General features: G+C 45.7%; 1 protein-coding gene across 2 annotated transcripts in view; it reads left to right on the top strand.

Moving 5' to 3' along the window:
* The window catches only part of MSRA (methionine sulfoxide reductase A), a 236,737-nt gene that overhangs the window by 169,088 nt on the left and 48,767 nt on the right, over window positions 1–18,882 (top strand). The gene's annotated exons all lie outside the window — the stretch shown is intronic.

Raw genomic sequence — 18,882 nt, 5'->3', positions numbered from 1 at the left:
TTTAACAACCCTTTCCGTGATGAAATTCCTCCTGACATCCAACCTGAACCCCTCGTGGAGGGCACTGTGGATTCCACCTGGGTTCCATTATCCCGTAATGGTGCACAATTGCCACAGTGTCAGCCAAAAGTAGTTTTTCTTTTGGAACTAAAGTCATCCCACATTTTCCATTATTTGGCCCTTTTGCACCTGTTGGTTTTTTTTCTTGAGCTTAGTTTATGACTTACGTGTCAATGTGTGGATCAATGTTGGAAGATAATACTAAAAAAGGGATTAGCACATAGCAATGGTCTATCAAATAGTGTAATTCATCATTGTGCAGAGGCCATCATTAATTTAATTTGTTTAATTAAAATAGCCCATTAAAATGGATTTAGTTACTGGCACCCAACCACTGCTGGCTTCCTTTTTGTTACTGGGACATTTTATTATACGAAGTCTCACCAAATTCAACATTTTGCTAATTGAGTCAGTGGTTCAATTTGAAATTAGCGTTGCTGGGAAGGAGAAACAAATCAAATAGAGAACCTCGTTAGCATTTAGGACTTAAGACAGGGGGTTTCCTTATTTCTCTTTTAGTGGCTGTGAGCAGGAGGTCAGGTTGTTCTGTGAACATTAAAAAATGTCATTCCCCGACCTGCTGTTTGCCTGACAGTGCCTCGTGTTTATCCTGACGGGAGGAAGCAAACAAAACAAAATGAAAAGGTAATGAGGTAGAGCACAGAGGGGATGGGAAATCTTCCCCTCAGAAAGCTCTGCAATGTTTATTAATGCTGCTGGGTCAATGGAAAAATGCTGCCTGCAAAAAAAAAAAAAAAAAGCCACAGAGTGTTTTTCCATTTCAACTTGTCCTCTCAGAATTTGCCCATGCTAGAAAAGACAAGAAATGTAATAATTCCTTCTCTGAGTATAAAATCACAAAGTATATTGTGGTCAGCAGGTTTTGTTTCTAGTGTGGTTTTGTAATTGTGCACGGAGTGGAAAAAGTCCAGTTACCCTTTTAGGGAAGTCTTAATTGTTAATAATTATCTTAGAATCATGGAATGGTTTAGACTGGAAGGCACATTAAAGCTCATCCCATTCCACCCCCTGCCATGGGCAGGGACACCTTCCACTTCCATCCCAGGTTGATCCAAGCCCCGTCCAACCTGGCCTTGGACACTCCCAGGGATCCAGGGGCAGCCACAACTTCTCTGGTGCCCAGGGCCTCCTCACCCTCACAGCCAGGAATTCCTTCCCAACTGCCCTCTGACAGTGGTAGGCCATTCCCGCTTGTCCTGTCCCTCCATTCCTTGTTCCCAGTCTCTCTCCAGCTCTCCTGGAGCCCCTTTAGGCTCTGGAAGGGGCTCTGAGCTCTCCCTGGATCCTTCCCTTCTCCAGGTGAACACACCCAGCTGTTCCAACCTGGCTCCAGGGCAGAAGAGCTCCAGCCCTTGGAGCATCCCCGTGGCCTCCTCTGGAGTTTCTCCAGGAGCTCCATCATGGCCCTCACTTTCCCGATGCCTTTTTTTCTTTCTCCATGGCTGTTCACATTCTTCTTTCTCCTGCTGTCTTCCCTCTTTGGGTTGCGGCCTTGAAGTAGAACTCCCAAACCTTTTTCCTCTACAAAAGCCCAGAATGTGCCTGTACTCTGACATGTCTGATCCACCCTGGATGAGCTACTCCACTTTCTAAAACTTGAACACAAATGTCTGATGGCTTGGGAATTCTGCAGGGGATGGTAGAGGAAAAACCTGGTTGCCTGATGTAGCACCTGATGCAGTGTGTGACTCTTCAGGGTATCTGTGCCATTTGTGTGGGGCTGTGTAGGGTGAAAGGATGTGGAGAAATCCTGTGAGCTTCTGGGCCGTGGATGGACATCAGAGAATCTGAATTTGGGCACCTGAACCCAACCTCCAGTTTACCAGCAGATCCCTCTGCTGAAGAGTCATCCACAACTGGGTCATGGAGTGAGCCACAGTTATTGGACCCCAGTTTGGGCTGTTTTATTCTCTGTTATGGGTCCAGGTGGAAACCAGGCTGTCCGTGGTGTGCTAAGCCCGGCCTGGCCTGGGCCCAGGTGCTGCCCTGCCCTGGACACTCTCCTCAGCTGTTGGAGTGGTCACTGACATGGCTTTAGCCTTGTCTCACTTAGGAGCTCCAAAGGCCAGGGGAGGTCTGAGGGTGACAAGGGGACAGTTCCCAAGGAGCTGTTCCAGCAGGACCGGACCCTTGGGAGCAGCAGGGTCTGGCTGCTTGGATGTGAGCCCAGCTGCTCTTCTGGACCAGAGTGACTGATGGATGACTCAGCACTCTGGATTTCCCAGTCTGAAAGAAGTCATTCCGTGGAATTACTTCCGGGAATGAGAAGGACTGGTTCCTTGAACTGCCATGAAATCAAGGAATGCTCTTATTTAACCCACCTCATGCAGATGGATGTCATCATGCCTGCTGAGAAAATTGATGGAATATTTGGCAAAAACCAAATGTCTCTGGTGGTTGGAGATTCTCAATTACCCAAACAGACAAGGACCATTGGATGGGGCTTTGAGCACCCTGGTCCAGTGGAAGGTGCCCCTGCCCATGGCAGGGGAGTTGGACCAGATGAGCTTTCAAAGTCCATTCCAACTCAAACCATTCTGTGACCTGGGGACACTTGTGGGTGACACTGTGAGGCACTGAGTGACACTGGGTAAATCTGGGATCTGTTGGCCAAATTATTTTCTGTAGAACTGAGGAATGGGGTGGTGAGGGAACATGGAAGTATTGAGTAGAAGAGGACTGTGATTTGTTACCTAGCAAACAAGCTGAGCAAGGAAAGAGATTTTTATTATTTTTTTTTTAGAAATAGTAAAAAATAAATATCAGGAAGAGGGGAAAAAAGCTGTTTAGGGTGAAGAGTGATGGTAGCACAAGTCCGAGTGGGTATAAATTGCCCATCTTTATGTCCAGGATTGGAAATCGGATGTTTTATAATCATTAGAGCAGCTGGGTTCAGGAACAGCTGTCCAAACAGAAAAGAAGAGGTGAAAAATCTGACAATTTATGCAACAGGGCATGCAAAGTACATGAAAGGATCGATGTGAGCTTCCAGTGGCAGGAAACTCAACTGGGTAACACAAGAGGAGGTTTTCCAAACCTGTGGCCCCATCACTACAAAGTGCTACTATTTTATGAACTTATTTCTCCTCAGTCTTTCCCCATTTAAAAAAAGCTGTGACTACATTGAACCATTTTACTGCATCCCGTGCCTGGCCATTATGAATTTATAGATTAATTAGGGGAGCCAATTGATCAATATTCGATTTCCTGGGCCCTATGTTTTGTGTGTCCCACTATTCCCAGCTGCTTGTGCAATGTCACAAGTTGCAAAGTCAGACGGCCTGAAAAGATTTGATGTCAGAAAATCAGCAAATTCTGTGGCCAGGGAGAGCTGCAAGGTCTTCCTGGAGCCTTCCCTTCCCCAGACTGGCTATTCCCAGCTCTCCCAGCCTGTCTCCAGATCAGAGACTCCAGCCCTTGGAGCATCTTTGAGGCCTCCTCTGGACTCACTCCAACAGGTAATACTTTATACAAACTTGCACACATCCTATTTATTTTTAAAATTAATTTTACCATTTCCAGCTTAAAAATATTATTCAAAATTATGAACATTAACATGGACAGAAAGTCCAATCAGTTCACCCACAAATGATAGACGTAGAATTTATTTCCACCACTGAATTCAGAGGGAATACAGATCACAAGCATCTAAAAGACTGAAATTAGCCATTTCAGGTATTGAATAAAGAGAATAAAAAGAGCTGTAATTCCTGGAGTAAAATGATAGTCTGTGTATGGATGCAAAAGTGGTTTTAGGCCTTTTGAACGGATCCTGTTTTCAAATTGCAGGCTCCATTTTTCCAAAAGCTATCAACTAAATCCTAGATCTTGGTGGTTCATGGTGTCTGCTGCAGGAGCAGAGCTTTCCTGTCAGGAACCATATTTAATTCAGGTGATCAGAGTATCTGAAAACACTGCTGAATATTCCAGCATATCCCTGATGTGGAGAACTGGATTGCAAATGCACTTTGATTTTCTTTTAACCTACAAGGTTACTTATTGCTTTGATTATAAAGCTGGAATTGCCATCTGTCACAAGCTCTGTGGGATGACCAAGCTTCTTTTGGCGTCGTGTTTTCCTACATACAATGTTTATTATTCCCAAAATAATACAAAGTGGGACAGATACTATCATCCTGGGACTGCCTGCCATGTGATGGCTTTCTCATCCTCACACCGCGCTGATAATGCAGTTCCATTTCCACGTACCACCGTTAGGCTGTGAGTGACATGATTTTACTTCGTGCACAGCTTAGAGAAAGGAAAAAAGTGCCACATCCCACTGATAGATCTGTTTAATTAATATTATTTCCATGGAGAAGTTTGCCAGGAGCTTTCTGGAAAGTTGAGAAGAGAGGGTGTCACTCTCAGAAGAAAATATCCTCGTTTTCTTGAGTTCCTCCTCAAATCTATCACAAAACAACCCTTTCCTCCTGGGCACTGGGAAGCTGAAAGATCAAATCTCCTGGTGCTATGGGAAGTATGGGAATGTTTTCCCAGAAAAGCTATGTCTGTCCCATCCCTGGAAATGTCCAAGGCCAGGCTGGACAGGGCTTGGTGCAGTCTGGGTTAGTGGAAAGTGCCCATGGCGAGGGGTGGAATGGGATGATCCTCAGGGTGCTTTCCACCCCAAAACATTCCATGATTCCATGATTTTATTTCCGTATTACACAGAAACACATCCAGTTTTGTCCGAGGCTTTGCAGATAAAGGAAACATTTAACTACCATCCCAAAATGGAAACGCTTCCAGGTGAGAAAGCAAAATATGTGGAATTGTCATGAAATGAACAGGCAGCTGTGTTATCCCTTAGCTCAGGCCTGAATTGAGCTTGGGCTCCAATTCTGGGAGAACGCATTCCCATTGTGAGCCTTGCTGTGACAAGGACTGCAGCTGGTGCGAGAAGTTTGGGAAAAAGCTCACATTTTGGGCCAAAACTAAGTTAAAAGCTCATTTCACACAATGGCAAGTTTATACAGTGACACCACCAAAGCCCTGTGCAGGTATTTTTCCCTGAAAAACAAGCGGAGGAAATATGTGGGTTGTGTCACTCTTTCCTGTTTGCTGTTAAAAAGATCCCTCCATGTGGCATCCCACCCTGTCACTCCTTCCTTCTTCAGACTTTTCCTTGGCATTTTTTGATCTAGAAACAATAAAGGATATTTGAACTCGAGATGGGTTTGTAGAAGAACTTCAGAAGTGTCGGATTTTTTTTTTCCCCCCAATGTTTCACATTAAGCAAATCAGCCCTAAAGGAGACGGCTGGAGGTGAAACCTCCTTTTTCAGATTATTGATGTGTTGCTGATGTAAATCCTTCTGACCACTTCCAATTACATAAAAAGGAGGAAAATAAAAGATGAAAAATTAATTGTCAGCAGCTTTCATGATGAGCTGTACTGACAAAATGTGGTGTCTATATAGGCAGTGAATAAAGTGCTTGGGATTTCAAACTCCAGGAGATGGGAGATAAGAAAAAAAAATCCTTAGGTGTTTGGGATTTTTTTTAACCCCTTTTTTAACCCCTTTCAGTTTTCCTGAGGAACACACTGCAGACAAATTTCAAACCCCTGTTTACAGCACTTTGTAACTAAATTCTCCACAAAACCACAAATGGAAAAATCAATATGCTTCATCCAGCGGGTGTAAAGCTCCCCAAATTCAACCTGAAAAAGGACAGGTTGAGAGTGGCTTTTTCCCTCTCCCTTGCTTAAAAAAAAAAAAGTAAATAAACCCAGATATTTTAGAGTCTCACCTCTGAAACTTGAAATAAGCTTAGAACTCTTTTCCTCCCCTTCACACCTTCTCTAGTGGGAGCTGTCCCTGCCCGTGGCAGAGGGTTAGAACCAGATGGTCCTTACGAGCCCTTCCAAGCCCAAAAACACCCTGTGATTCCTTGGTTAACTGTGTTTCCTTAGAATCCACCTGCTTGTGACTCTCGGTGTGTGTTTTTCCCGGCTGTTCCGCCGGCACGACACCAAGTAACAGCGAACTCCTCCTTGGGCAGCGCAGCCGAGCCTCTCTCGGTCCCTGCGTGCTCCGGGGCCCCTCCAGCCATGCCCGAGGCAAGTCCCGAGCTTTTTCCGTGGGGGGACCTCAGAGGATGCTCAAGGAGCTTTGCAGTTTCAGATGAGGTTGGCGGGATCGGGTCCCCGGAGCATCGGGGACGTTTTTGCTGACCCGTCTTTGCCGGCAGCGGAGGCGGAGCGTGAGCCCGGCCGCCGCGTCAGCATCGTTTTAATTAAATATATATTGCTTTATTTAGCCGTGCGGGTGGCACCGCTCCTATCTACTGCTTCCAACAGAGGGCCCGAGTGCAAATGGAGACGATTTAAGTGCGGGAGCGAAGGGTGGTGTCGAGAGTTGGAGAAAACATCCAAATGAGACGCGGGGAGGAGAGTCGAGGCTGGCCGATGTTCCCGTGATGGCAAACTTGGCTGAAATGTGCATTCACCCATCATCTCAACTCCTCCTGTGCACGCAGATCCCATTCCCGGCTCCTCCCGAGCCTGCAGGCGGTGAGCACAGGCTCGGGGTGCTTGGGCAGCGTTATTAAAGCAGCATTAGTATGCAGGGAGATGCTCCTCGCCCTGCCGGAGCGGGGCTTGCCAGCGCTCCCTCCTTTTGTTGTGACAGCGCTGCTCCTCACGCTTTGAGGCACGGCTAATGAGACTTAAAAGCGGAGCTAAATTAGGGAGATGGGGAAGTGGAGGCAGGGGTAGAGGCTGGGATGATGGAAAAGCGTGGGCTGGTGGGAAGGGTGGAGAGAGGGGGAACGGAGACGGGGAGATGCCCACGGGAGTCGGGGTGCGTGAGCAGGGCACGAGAGCCCGAGCAGGAACCGGACCTTGTCCTGGGCCTGCCGTAATAAATGTGGCTGAAGGGTCAGCATTAGAGGCTAAAAAATGGAATAAAAATCCAACCCAAAATTTGCAAAGCAGGAAAACCCAGTGGAATGATGTTGTCAGGCACATGGCGGGATCCTTGGGGGTGTTCTGCGCAGAGCCAGGACTGGTACTCGATGATTCCTGTAGGCCCCTTCCAACCCAGGAGGTTCTCTGGCACATAAGAGAGTGAGGAATAAGGAGGATGTAACACACAAAGGGAGATAAATGGCTGGAAAACTGGAAAATATCTGCTAAAAGGAAAGAACATTCAAGCCATCTCTTTTTTTCCCTACAGACTTTTAGACCAAGAGCGCTCATAACCAAACAGACACGGCAGTCCTGGTCCTATATGGTATTTTTTAACACTTGCCAAATGGTGTCTGCTAGCTTGTAACAGATGTAAAGGATTATTTCCCAAATCTGCAAGAATTGTCACTTTGCACTTGCAAAGTGAAGACGTCTTGACTGGAAATACAGGAAGAATGAATTATGCATGGGAAGTGCTGCATGCCTATTTTTAATGGTGCATGGGCATAGGCTAAAATATATATATATTTTTTTGCCTCAGCTCATGTTTAAAAGTGGGGTGAGTAAGGAAAGGATGAGAAGGTGAAGGGGGAAATCTGCCTTAGGAGCATGTGCTGAGTTTTCCTGATGGCAGAGACCCCAGCACTGCAAAGCAATCCTGCTCTGGGAGGACCTGAAATTAGTGTGTAGGAAATGCTGGTAACTTTCTGCAATCGTGGAATTATTTGGGTTGAAAAAGGTCTTAAAGACAACCTTATTCCAGCCCCTGCCATTGGTAGGAATACCTTCCACTATCCCAGGCTGCTCCAAGCCCTGTCCTACCTGGCCTTGGACACTTCCAGGGATCCAGGAGCAGCCACAGCTTCTCTGGGCACCCTGTGCCAGAGCCTCCTCACCCTCCCAGGTAAGGATTCCTTCCCAGTATCCCATCTAAACCTCTCCTCTTTGGTTTAAAACCATTCCCCCTTGTCCTATGACTCTGCTGTCTCAAGTGATAGATGGTCCCTGCTCCCTTAAAGACCTCTCATTCCATATTTACATCCTGTTGTAAAGGATCGGGAGAGTGAACAACTTGTACAACAAGAAGTTTGTACTGGAGTGGAGATAAATGAGATAGGGAAGTACTTCCTAGAGCCATTTGAGTCTTTAGAGGAGTCTGAAGGAAGAATTCCAAACAGAGGATGTGTCCAGGTTGTAGCTTCACTGCACCACAGTGCATAACAACAGGGATGATTCGAGGTGTGAAGTCACAGTATTCCATTCTAAATTGAATTTTGACTCCCTTGGTTGATTAAAGCAGATTTATTTCCAATATTTCTATTATGCTTTGTAGACTTTGTGTGGGGCAAGTCAGAAAATAAATTCTGTTTCTTTGAAAAAGTCAAGGTTATCAAGGTGTCTCTGCTTGCGTTCGCTTCACATTAAAGCAAGTTTTAGAATTATTTAATTTGTGAGAGAGAGAACAAAGATCCTGAGAGAAGGAGGGTTTGTGCATCCTGCCCAGTTTGTGATGGCTGTGAGATTGCTCCCTAGCACTGATTCCTGGGTGATCCTGGTGAGATGGCATCATCCTGCCTGGTGATGGGAGGTGATCCATTCATGGCAAACAGCAAATATTCCTTGGATTTTAGTGGAGAACTGTAGAAGAGAAGAAGGTTGACTGAGGCAGCACAAAGACCAGGAAGCAAAGCTTAGTTTGGGATTTCCTCTAGCACCTAGTGATGACTGGGACCTTGATGGGTGCTTCCCCTGGATAATTCTTCCATGCCTTAGGAGACAACAATGGCCTCTCAGCATCCTCTGGTTCTCCTCTCTTTTTTTATCATTGTGAATATCCTGCTTGATACTGGTGTTGGGTTGGTGCTTTCCTCTTTAATAACTTATAATTTATCACCAGTGCACAATGGAGATGGGGTTAATTGGGAAAATTTGTAGTTAGAGAGGTAAAAAGGCCATCAAGACAATCAATGCTGAGTGGGAATTCTGCTGTGGAGCTGGAATTGCACACCTGAAGGGTTTTTGTACTGCTTCTGAAATATTAACATCAACATACAGTGCCTCTGACAAGTTTACAGAGTTTTCCCTATGTTTTTTTTAGGAATTGCATCTTATGATGGTGTGGGAACACAAGTCTGGTGAGGAGCAGCTGAGGGAGCTGGGGGGGCTCAGCCTGGAAAAAAGGAGGCTCAGGGAGGCTTCCTCACTCTCTTCTCCCAGGGAACAATAGACAGGACAAGAGGAAACAGCCTCAGGTTGTGCTGGAGGAGGTTTAGCTTGGATATTTGGAACAATTTATTCAGCAAAAGTTGTCCAGTCCTGAAACAGCTGCCCAGAGCAGTACTGGACTCCCCATCCCAGGGGGGATTTAAAAGCTGTGTGCATGTGGCACTTGGGGACATGGGTCAGTGGTGACCTTGGCAGTGCTGGGGAATGGTTGGACTTGGTCATCTCTGAGGGCTTTTCCAAATCGAACAATTCTATGTAAAATCAAATGCTCGAGAGTAGTCAGGAAGTCACATTCCAGCTACAATGCCATTAAATTGTTGGCATACCAAGCAGCTTTTTGAGTAAAAGTGAAATCAATACTCCTTTAAATTCTGGGACTGTCATTCTTGCCATGTGTTTGCCATCCTGACTCTGTGCCAGCTGACTCCAAGGGAAACAATTAATCCGTTTTCGGGTTGTAGACCGAGGAATCTGGGTTCCATCCCTTAAGAAACATCCTTTGGTTCCTTGGAGAAAAATCTTTGGATATCACAGCAGTGTAATGCTGGTGTTTGCATGTGTTTTATGTTCTCATGGAGTTGCGTCTTGTGCACTACTGTGGAAATCTGGAATAGTGGGACATGTCCTGCCCATGGCAGGGGGCTGGAATGAGATGAGCTTTAAGGTCCTTTCCAACACACACCATTCCAGGATTCCATGATCACAGTGACCTCGAGCAGACAGATCATTAACCAGCATAAATAATCACAATTCTGGGATTTTCCAGGCATTCCCTTCTTCTGTGCTGAGATTATGACCCATATGCTTCCCAACCTGCTGTGGTAACAAACTCAGATCCCAATCCTGCTTTTAGCAAACTCAGGAGACTTTCTGCAAATGGTGCCTGAGGAGGCCCAGGTCTTACAGCTTTCCTTCTGTGCTGCTCCCAGTTTGAAGGTTTGGGAGTATGTTAGCTGGGATGAGAAGGGCGAAAGGCAGCAGTGCTGCTCTTCATCTGTGCAAGTCCATTTGTTGGGTAGGCTGTGTTCTTTTACTGCTTTCCTCAAATGCCATTTTGTAACAGTAAAATGCTCACTAAAAATACTCAAATATTTTTAGTTGTCGAGTACAAGTCAGATTGAGCTGCACATTTCCCTCGTGAGTAAAAGTGATGAGTTTGTGTTCATTAACTCGGGGCCATCTGGTGCAGACATGCTGCAGTCTGTGAATCAAACATGCATCAAACTCCAGGGATCAGAACAACCGCCAGACCCGGGGTTTGGGGGGGCTTGGGGTGGAGGGAGGAGGAAGAGGGTGGTGGACGCAGATTTCACTCTTTTTAAAAATTAACTCTGCTCTTGATGTGGCGCTGTCGTAAAACTCTGTCCCAAGCTCATGGGTGGCCATTCCAGCAGCCTTCAGGGTGCTCGTGTGCCATTAGAGTAACAACACCCATCATCCCAACTATTTTGTGTGCAAAATAATTGAACAGAACCGTTTCCCTGCATTTTTAAATAATGCATCTGGAGGGTGCAGCTACACAGATGCAACTGAGAAATAAACCTGAGCTTGGGTTTTTTGGGCCTGCACTGGTGGAAGACAGTGATGTTTCCACTCAGTAACAGGATCAGATTTTTGTAGAGTTCCGTAGAAAACTTTGGAAAAGTAAGTTGTAGGTAAAGGCTCTGATTGCATCTTAAAGATGTTTTCCAGCCTGAATGAGTCTTCTTCTTCCCTGTGAGGGTGGGGAGGTTCTGACACAGGCTGTCCAGAGAAGCTGTGGCTGCCCCTGGATCTCTGGAAGTATCCAAAGCCAGGATGGACGGGGCTTGGAGCAGCCTGGGATAGTGGAAGGTGTCCCTGCCCATGGCACGGGGTGAAACAGGATTGTCTTCAAGATCCTTTCCAAACCATTCCATGATTCTGTGAAATCTGGTTCAGTTATCAACCTGGCAGACATTATGCATTTCTTACATTCTCACCCAAATGCCTCTCGACCTTCCTTTTCCTGGCTTTCCTGTAGTTTTTTTTTTTTGTTTGTTTGTTTGTTTTTTTTTTTTTTTTTTTTTTTTTTTTTGGTGGGCTCTGCTTTCATCTCTCCCAGTCCCGTCAGGAGTTGCACTGATGTCTGGCTGGGCCCAAGATGGGGGGAAGCGTCTGTGCTAAGCCTACACATATTAACACATCTTCCAAAGCCACCAGACTTCCCTCACAAGCTTGTATAACTTTGTGAGGTCACCACAGAGTAACTCGGGTTGGAAAAGCCCTCCAGGATCGTCAAGGCCAATCATTCTCCCAGCACCTCCAAGGCCACCACTGAGCCGTGTCCCCAAGGGCCACATCTGCGTGTCTTCCTGTAACTGCCCGAGTGCAAAGCTTCTGGAGGAGAATCCCATTTCATTTATTAGATGTCCTGAGGTGAAAGTTGTATTCTTCACATCTGTCATGTGTTCACTGGCCCTTAGACTAAAAAAGTTGTGTGCATCCATGAAAAGGATAGGTTGCTGTGTTCCCTTCCTGAACCAGACCAGTTTTTTCCTGTGGGCTGTGGCTCTGCCCATGGGCCACTGCTGCAGTAATTGAGAGAAAAACCAGCTGAAATACAGGATAAAATCCATACAGGAGATAGGAGAAGATTTGGGCCCATAGCCTGTCACTGATTTAATAATTAAAAAAAAAAAAAAATAAAAAATCTATTATTAAGATACGAAGGGTGAGCAGGAGTTAGTGATCACTTCTGAACAAAGCTCATGTTTCCATGACAATACCCCTGTCACTGGATAATCCGTACTGCATAAGCTTGTCTGTCCTGCTGGGATGTATTTGGGCATATTTGGAAGGAGAAATTCAGAAACTCAGAGTTACGCCTTTGAAAGAGTTGTGTTTTATTTAAAGATTCCCATTCTTTTCATCACTCTCTTAAATGACTCGTATTAATGGGGCCCAGTCAAAGGAGATAACAGCACTGCACAGCCCCTGTTTCGTTTTTCTGTTCTCTTTGAGTCTCCTCATCAAAATGACCGTCCCTGCTCTGTTTCTTAATTTCCTGCCTGGGTTCAGTCACTCCGCTCTCCCATTAAGGGCAGTTTTGTGAATGACATCTTTGAAAGCTTTCATTTGCCTGCGAGGAAAATGACTGCTTACTCATCCCCTTTGGGAGAGTGAGTTTACCTTCCAAAGAAGCCTCTTTTTTCAGCGCTTTGTGCCAGAGTCTTTGGAATTTTCTCCACGCACTTGCTGGCTGCTCCTTTGGGCCACCTCCAGGAAGGGAAACACACGTTCATGCTCATTTAAGCAAAATAATGGGTGTCTTTCAGGCTCTAATGGTTCATTTTTCACGTAACTTTTTCCGTAGGACAAGGTGATTCTCTGTCAGCTTCTGCTGAAAGTTGTTTCAAAGTTGCACCAATTTCTTTCTCTGTAGGGCTTCTTCTCCCCATCCAGTCTCGTGATGTTTCAGTTTGGCTCTTTGGACCTTGGATTATTAAAATTCTGGATTCTGATTCTTTTTGTATTGCCTGCCTTTACTTAAGCTCTTTGGGACCAGGGGAATGGCAGGGAAGGATTAGGCTGGATTTTTCCTCCCCCAGAGGGTGTCGGGCACCGCCCAGGCTCCCCAGGGAACGGGCATGGCCCCAGGGCTGCCAGAGCTCCAGGAGTGTTTGGACAAGGCTCTCAGGGACAGTTTGGGATTGCTGGGGGGTCTGTGCAGGGCCAGGAGTTGGACTGGATGATCCTTGTGAGTCCCTTCAGGACATTCTGTGTTTCTATGAGCTTTTTGTCCTTACTTTATGGCTTCTTTTCAGAGCAACTGCAGCAAGTTCGCAGCAAGGCTTAGTGGGGCGTAGTCATTCCACATTCCTCTATAACTAAAAAACTAAACCGTGCTAACCCGTGATGCTTAGCAAAGATGGAGATGAGGTTCACAGATTTTATCAAAAGATAACTGAGTGTTCATCACAGCTCTTGGCCTTGCCTTTCCTTGAGCAGATATAATCGGAGTCTTTAAAGCTGGAAAAGACCTCCAAGATCACCAAGTCCAAGCATTAACCAGCGCCACTCTTGTTCACCACTAAACCCTGTCCCCAAGTGTGACAAATAACATATAAAACTTCTCAAGGCCACCAAAATCCGACCCAGCAGAACTCCCAGCTCCCGAGCACGTTGTGCCTCATCCACCAGAACCTCTGGATACTGCTATTTGCTCTCCATGCTTTTCCTCACTGCGAGTCACCAGGCAGGTTTTTTTTTTTCCCCCCATTTCATGGAAATTACATGGTTTGGTGCAACACTCAGTCAGACAGAAATACCTCAGCAAAGTGTTTTTCAATTTGTTTTTCACTGAGATGCTCACTTGTGCTTTCCTAGGGAGACTTTGGGATTGCTCATCTCTGGGAGCAGATCTCCCAGGGGCTGTAGGGGATACAACAAGGTTATTTTTATAGATCTGCACTTGCCTTGTTTCTGGCCTCTTTTTGGTAACTGCGTCTTGTGTCAGAGATTAAAAAGAAGGAATTTTACTCAGCCTCTTGCCCTTGTTATCAGTCTGATTCCATCCTTTCCTCTTTTCTCACCTTTTGGAGTAGGAAGTGGCCTTTCCTACAGACCCTCAGAGACTGAATAGGCTCAGCCTCAATAAACTCAGCAAAGTTCAGGCTCCTCAGTCGCTTGGAGGAATTTCAGACAGGTTCCTCTGGAATCTAATGGGGACAATGACTGTCACATGTGGTGCCAGCAGCGTGGAGTGGTGCCAGTGCCGTGTCACAGAGCTGTGGCACGATATTAAGTGACAGGGTAGAGCCAGCCTGTCCTCCTTTATAGCCATGGCTGAGGTACAGCTGTGCTCCTGCACGGGGCTGTGTGGGAACGGCATTCATCTGAATGCTTTAATTCCATCTGGGTCTTCTTGGCACCATTCAGTGGCCCCACAAGAGCTCTTGTTTGAGGCAGCGTAGCTGAACAACCCCATTTAATGCACTAAATAATCCATTGCTATGTGCTGGTCAGAAAAGAAGGATGAAGAAGTCCTAATTAATCAGATCTCTTCCTAATTGGCTGTGGCAAAGAGATTTCTCAGCGTGCCAAGTGCGCACGGTGGCCTGAGTGGTTGGCTTTGCCTAAATGAGAGAGAGGCTGTTCCTGCAGCTGCTCTCCTGAATTTGTTTGGATTTGCATTGAGGAGTCGGCAGCAGAGTGTCAGGTGGATTTATCCTGGCTTCTGTACATCCTGTCTCAGAGTGTCATCCCTGTGCTTCCCACCCACTTTGCCCAGGAGTTTGACTGCAGCGTTTTTAGCCTTGAATTTGGAATGGATCTGATGAGGGTCCTGTGAAATAAATAGAATTTGACTGGCAGCTCTGGAGCCAGCGATGTTCCAGTGGGTGAGTGAGGGGAATTAAATTGTTGACTCTGTGTCATTAAAGAAAGGAGAGAGGGATTTATAGTCTTGGCCAGTAGTTTTTAAAATTTTTGTTCGGAAAACCTTTTAAATAGCTTGATTTGACAACACAAGGAAGTGCAGCTTTGCAGCATTTCCAAGCATTAAAGTGTGATTGCTGATCATTTCTGTTTACTGGTCTGATCTCGGTAACTTTGGATCATCTCTCTGGCCTAGATCTGCTCCCTTGGTGGGGAAAGGTCCAAACCAGACCTGCTGGGCAGGAATCCCTTCTCAGCTGTGTCCAGGCTGGATGGAGAACTCTGGATGCTGTGAATGTGTCACTGAGAGAAAGTTCTGACCTGCTGGCTCTCTGAGCTTCTGCATTTTCTGTACCTAAAGGGGCTCCAGGAGAGCTGGAGAGGGACTTGGGACAAGGGATGGAGGGACAGGACACAGGGAATGGCTTCCCACTGCCAGAGGGCAGGGATGGATGGGATATTGGGAAGGAATTCCTGGCTGTGAGGGTGCTGAGGCCCTGGCACAGCTTCTCCATCCCTGAAGGTGTCCAAGGCCAGGTTGGGCGGGGCTTGGAACAACCTGGGATAGTGGGAGGTGTCCCTGCTGTCCCACAGCAGATGGAATTGTATGAGCTTTAATGACCCTTCCACCCAAACCATTCCATGATCCTGTGATTTGAAACACTTTTGAGTTATGCCCAGACATTTGAGAGGAGCCCGTGCTGCCCCTTCAGCCCAGCCAGGAGCCCATTTGTGCCAAACAGGTCCTGTGGAGATGCCAGGGAGGAGGAGATGGTCTGTCCCAGCCCATCCCAGGAGAAACCTCCCCACGGAGCTTTAGGTTTGCAGTGACTCCTCGTTTTCTCCATCTCACAGATAAAAATCCAGCAGCTTTTCCCACACCAGCAGCAGTACAAAAGATGAGATGGGTACAGGTGAGGAGATAACACTGGGGTAAGAATGGCTGCAATCAGCTTACAATGAGATCATATCAAATGTGTTGTGAAAGTTCTAATAATTAATTGTTTCTTAAACTGTGCAGTCTGTTTGTTTGATCTTCCCTCTGCATTTCTATAGCAGTGTATCACTTATTTTCCTTCATCTCTCTCTTTTTTTTTTTTCCTTGTGCACCATATTTCTATACTTCAGACTTGATTCAGTAACCATAGCAATGAAATAAATGCATTGTCTTCATTTACAATGGTGTCTAAATAAGTGCTCAGCTCCCTGTAAGTCCTTTAACAAGGGATGGTTCCCTGCCACCACAATGAGAAGGCTTTGGGTGAAGTTATTGAAATAATTTTCACTTTGATTTCATGACACCGAGTCCAAAAGTCTCTGAAAATGCATTTGTGTCTGCTTCATTTCTCAAGAGTATATACATAGAAATATAAAAACCCAGAGGTTCTTTGTGGAGAGAGGGAACATGGTTGGCTTTATGTCTTTCCAGATACAAAGAGATGCATTAATATCTTTTATTTGCCCACACTGTCCCCACATTATCAATAACCCAGAAGTTTCTACAGACAAAGAACAAAAAGAATGCAGACTGACTTCTTGTCTGAGAAGGAGTGAGTACTCCTGAGCCCGGGCAGTCCTTACAGGAGTAGATGTAAACTGTTTTCATCCCTAGGGTTAAAAATAAAGGCTGCAAATGAAAAAAAAGAAAAAAAAAAAGAAGAAGAAAAAACCTCTCCTTTTGTGTTCTTAACGGGTTGCTTTTGCAACTCAGTGGCAGACATGTGACTTCATTCACCTTTTGTATATTAATTCTGTTTGTTGGAGTCTTATGCAAACATAATTCAGGAATTTTCTAGAACACGGACAGAGATTCCTTTCCATTTATGCTGCAGGTTGGTGCCCCACAACTCTTGGAGGAATTGCACTTCACATCTGGGCAGCTTTTTGCAGCTGTTTTATTTTGTTGGGATCACATGGCACAATCAGAGAATCATGGAATGGTTTGGGTGGGAAGGGACCTTAAAATCATCTCATTTCACACCCTGCCATGGGCAGGGACACCTTCCATTATCCCAGGTTGATCCTAGCTCTGTCCAGCCTGGCCTTGGACACTTCCAGGGATCCAGGGACAGCCACAGCTTTTCTGGGCAGCCTCTGCCAGGGCTTCACTCCCTCTCAGGGTGGCATTCCTTCCCAATTTCCCATCCATCCCTGCCCTCTGGCAACGGGAAGCCATTTCCTGTGTCCTGTCCCTCCATCCCTTGTCCCCAGTCCCTCTCCAGCTCTCCTGGAGCCTCTTTAGGCCCTGGCAGGGGCTCTGAGCTCTCCCTGGATCCTTCCCTTCTCCCTTCCTCTCAATCAGAGAGTGCTGGGGTGGATTCATGCTGGAATTTCCTCTCTGCATCCCATTCTTTCCCTACTTCTGCCACAGCAAAAACGCTGGATCGGTGTCTGCACTGAATCCTGCTCGGATGAATGCAAAGTGAGTGTTGCCACACTCACCATGAGCTCCTCTTGGATGGAGCAATGTCACAGCTCCTGAGATTTACATTTAAAGCTTTCATCTCCAGGCATATTCCTTAAAAGAAAAGCCTTGTTATCCATTTTACATCTGAAGCTTGGATTTCAAGGGGGAAAAAAGAGAGACTAAAAAGGGTTTCAACCATCAGCAAATTAGAACCCTAAATTAGACTTCCCTGAAAATTTTGCACAGAAATATATTTTTTGGCCAAAAATATGAGTTTTTAATTAGGGGAAATATCTCATTAGGATGATTTTTTTATCTTTGGATACTGAAGCCTCTCAAAAATCCATTTTAGGCTGTTGATTGTGTATATGTGTGTTGACATTTGTGTGTGTATGTGCAGTATAAACAGCCATTATCTAAATTCTTGCTTTTTTTCATGACAGTTAGAAAAATCGGGGGGGTAAGAATAGATTAAAATATGATTTTTTCCTATTTTATTTCATTTGAGCTCTTCAGGGGAAAGGAAAGAATTTTCCTACCAGCTCTACTTTTATCAGTAATTCGTAGCTTCTGGCCATTGCCTGTGTGTTATAAATGCCCAATTGCAAGAGCCAGGTGCTGACTCTGGACTTTTAAACTCCGTATATCTCTAATAGACTAAATCAAGGAAAAGAATCTCTTGCAAGTGCATGGCATGGGTAGCAGCAGGAGAGGCAATTTATCCGTTCCCTGGGGTTTGCAGGGAGTCTGGAAATTGAAATTGAAGCTTAGTGCTGTGTCCTGGGGACATCACTTCTGTGTCACTTGCCCATGTGTTACTGAACCAGTCCTCACCTGCGGCACCAGTGGGGTTTGAGCCTTCAGTGGGGGCTGCGGCAGAGGGAACTCTGCATTTTGGGCACTCACAGGAGGCTTTGGACACACAGGGGGTTGTGCTGTGTCTCTCCAAAGGAGAGCTTTGTGTTGTCCTTGACTTGGGAGAAAGATCCTTTTATCTTCCGAAAACCTTCTCAAGTGCAATTTCTTTTTACTTTCCTTAGTGCTGGTTTAGATGTCAGTGCAAAAGGATAATTAGTTTGGGGGTGATGTTTTTTAGGGGGAGGTGTTAAAGGCAGAGGCTGAGCCTTGAGATTGCAATAAAATAGAAGTGAAACCTCTTTGCCTGCTCCTAAAATAGAAGTGAAGCTGGACAGACCCCTGAACCCTGAGTAATGACAACAGAAACTATGAGATTTTGGTGATGATCAGCCCTTTCTTTTGTGTGTGTCTCAAAGCAATAGGGAGTAGAAATGTTATAGGAAAACAAGGTGTGCATCCTCTCCTACCAGAAAATTCACGGGATTTGGAGCAACCTGGGGTAGTGGAAAGTGTCCCTGCCCATGGGGGATGAGCTTTAAGCTCCCTTCCAACTCAGACCATTCTGGGATTCTATTATTCTTCCCCCCACCACCCCCCAAAAAAAAAAAAAAAAAAATATCTTAATCCTGTTTCGGTAATTCCCACTCCAGCCTTATTTTTTTCATCCTCTCCCTCACTTTTTTGCCCCTCGGGAAACAACTTTGCCAACTCCCAATGTCACAGGGTGTCATCCTGTCATTGCAGTTGCGCTCTTCAAAGCCTGTGCTTTGCTGGGTTTCATAACTGGGTGGGGGAAATCCGATCCTCTGTGTTTTCTTCTCTTCACTTTTGAATGCAAACATCTTAAAAAAAAAACTAAGAAGGGAACCTAATGGATGTGTTTTCTATGTTAAAGGTGACAGCATGAAAAGGGGGAACCTGATTTCTGACAAACCAGATTTAATTTAGATTTTTTAAGACAGATTTGGGCAGGTCCCAGAAAGGTAAGCAAATGCTCTTGT

Source organism: Hirundo rustica, chromosome 3 (genome assembly GCF_015227805.2).
Source record: "Hirundo rustica isolate bHirRus1 chromosome 3, bHirRus1.pri.v3, whole genome shotgun sequence".
In the NCBI taxonomy this organism is placed as follows: Eukaryota; Metazoa; Chordata; class Aves; order Passeriformes; family Hirundinidae; genus Hirundo; species Hirundo rustica.
This window is presented reverse-complemented; position numbering and strand designations above follow the sequence as displayed.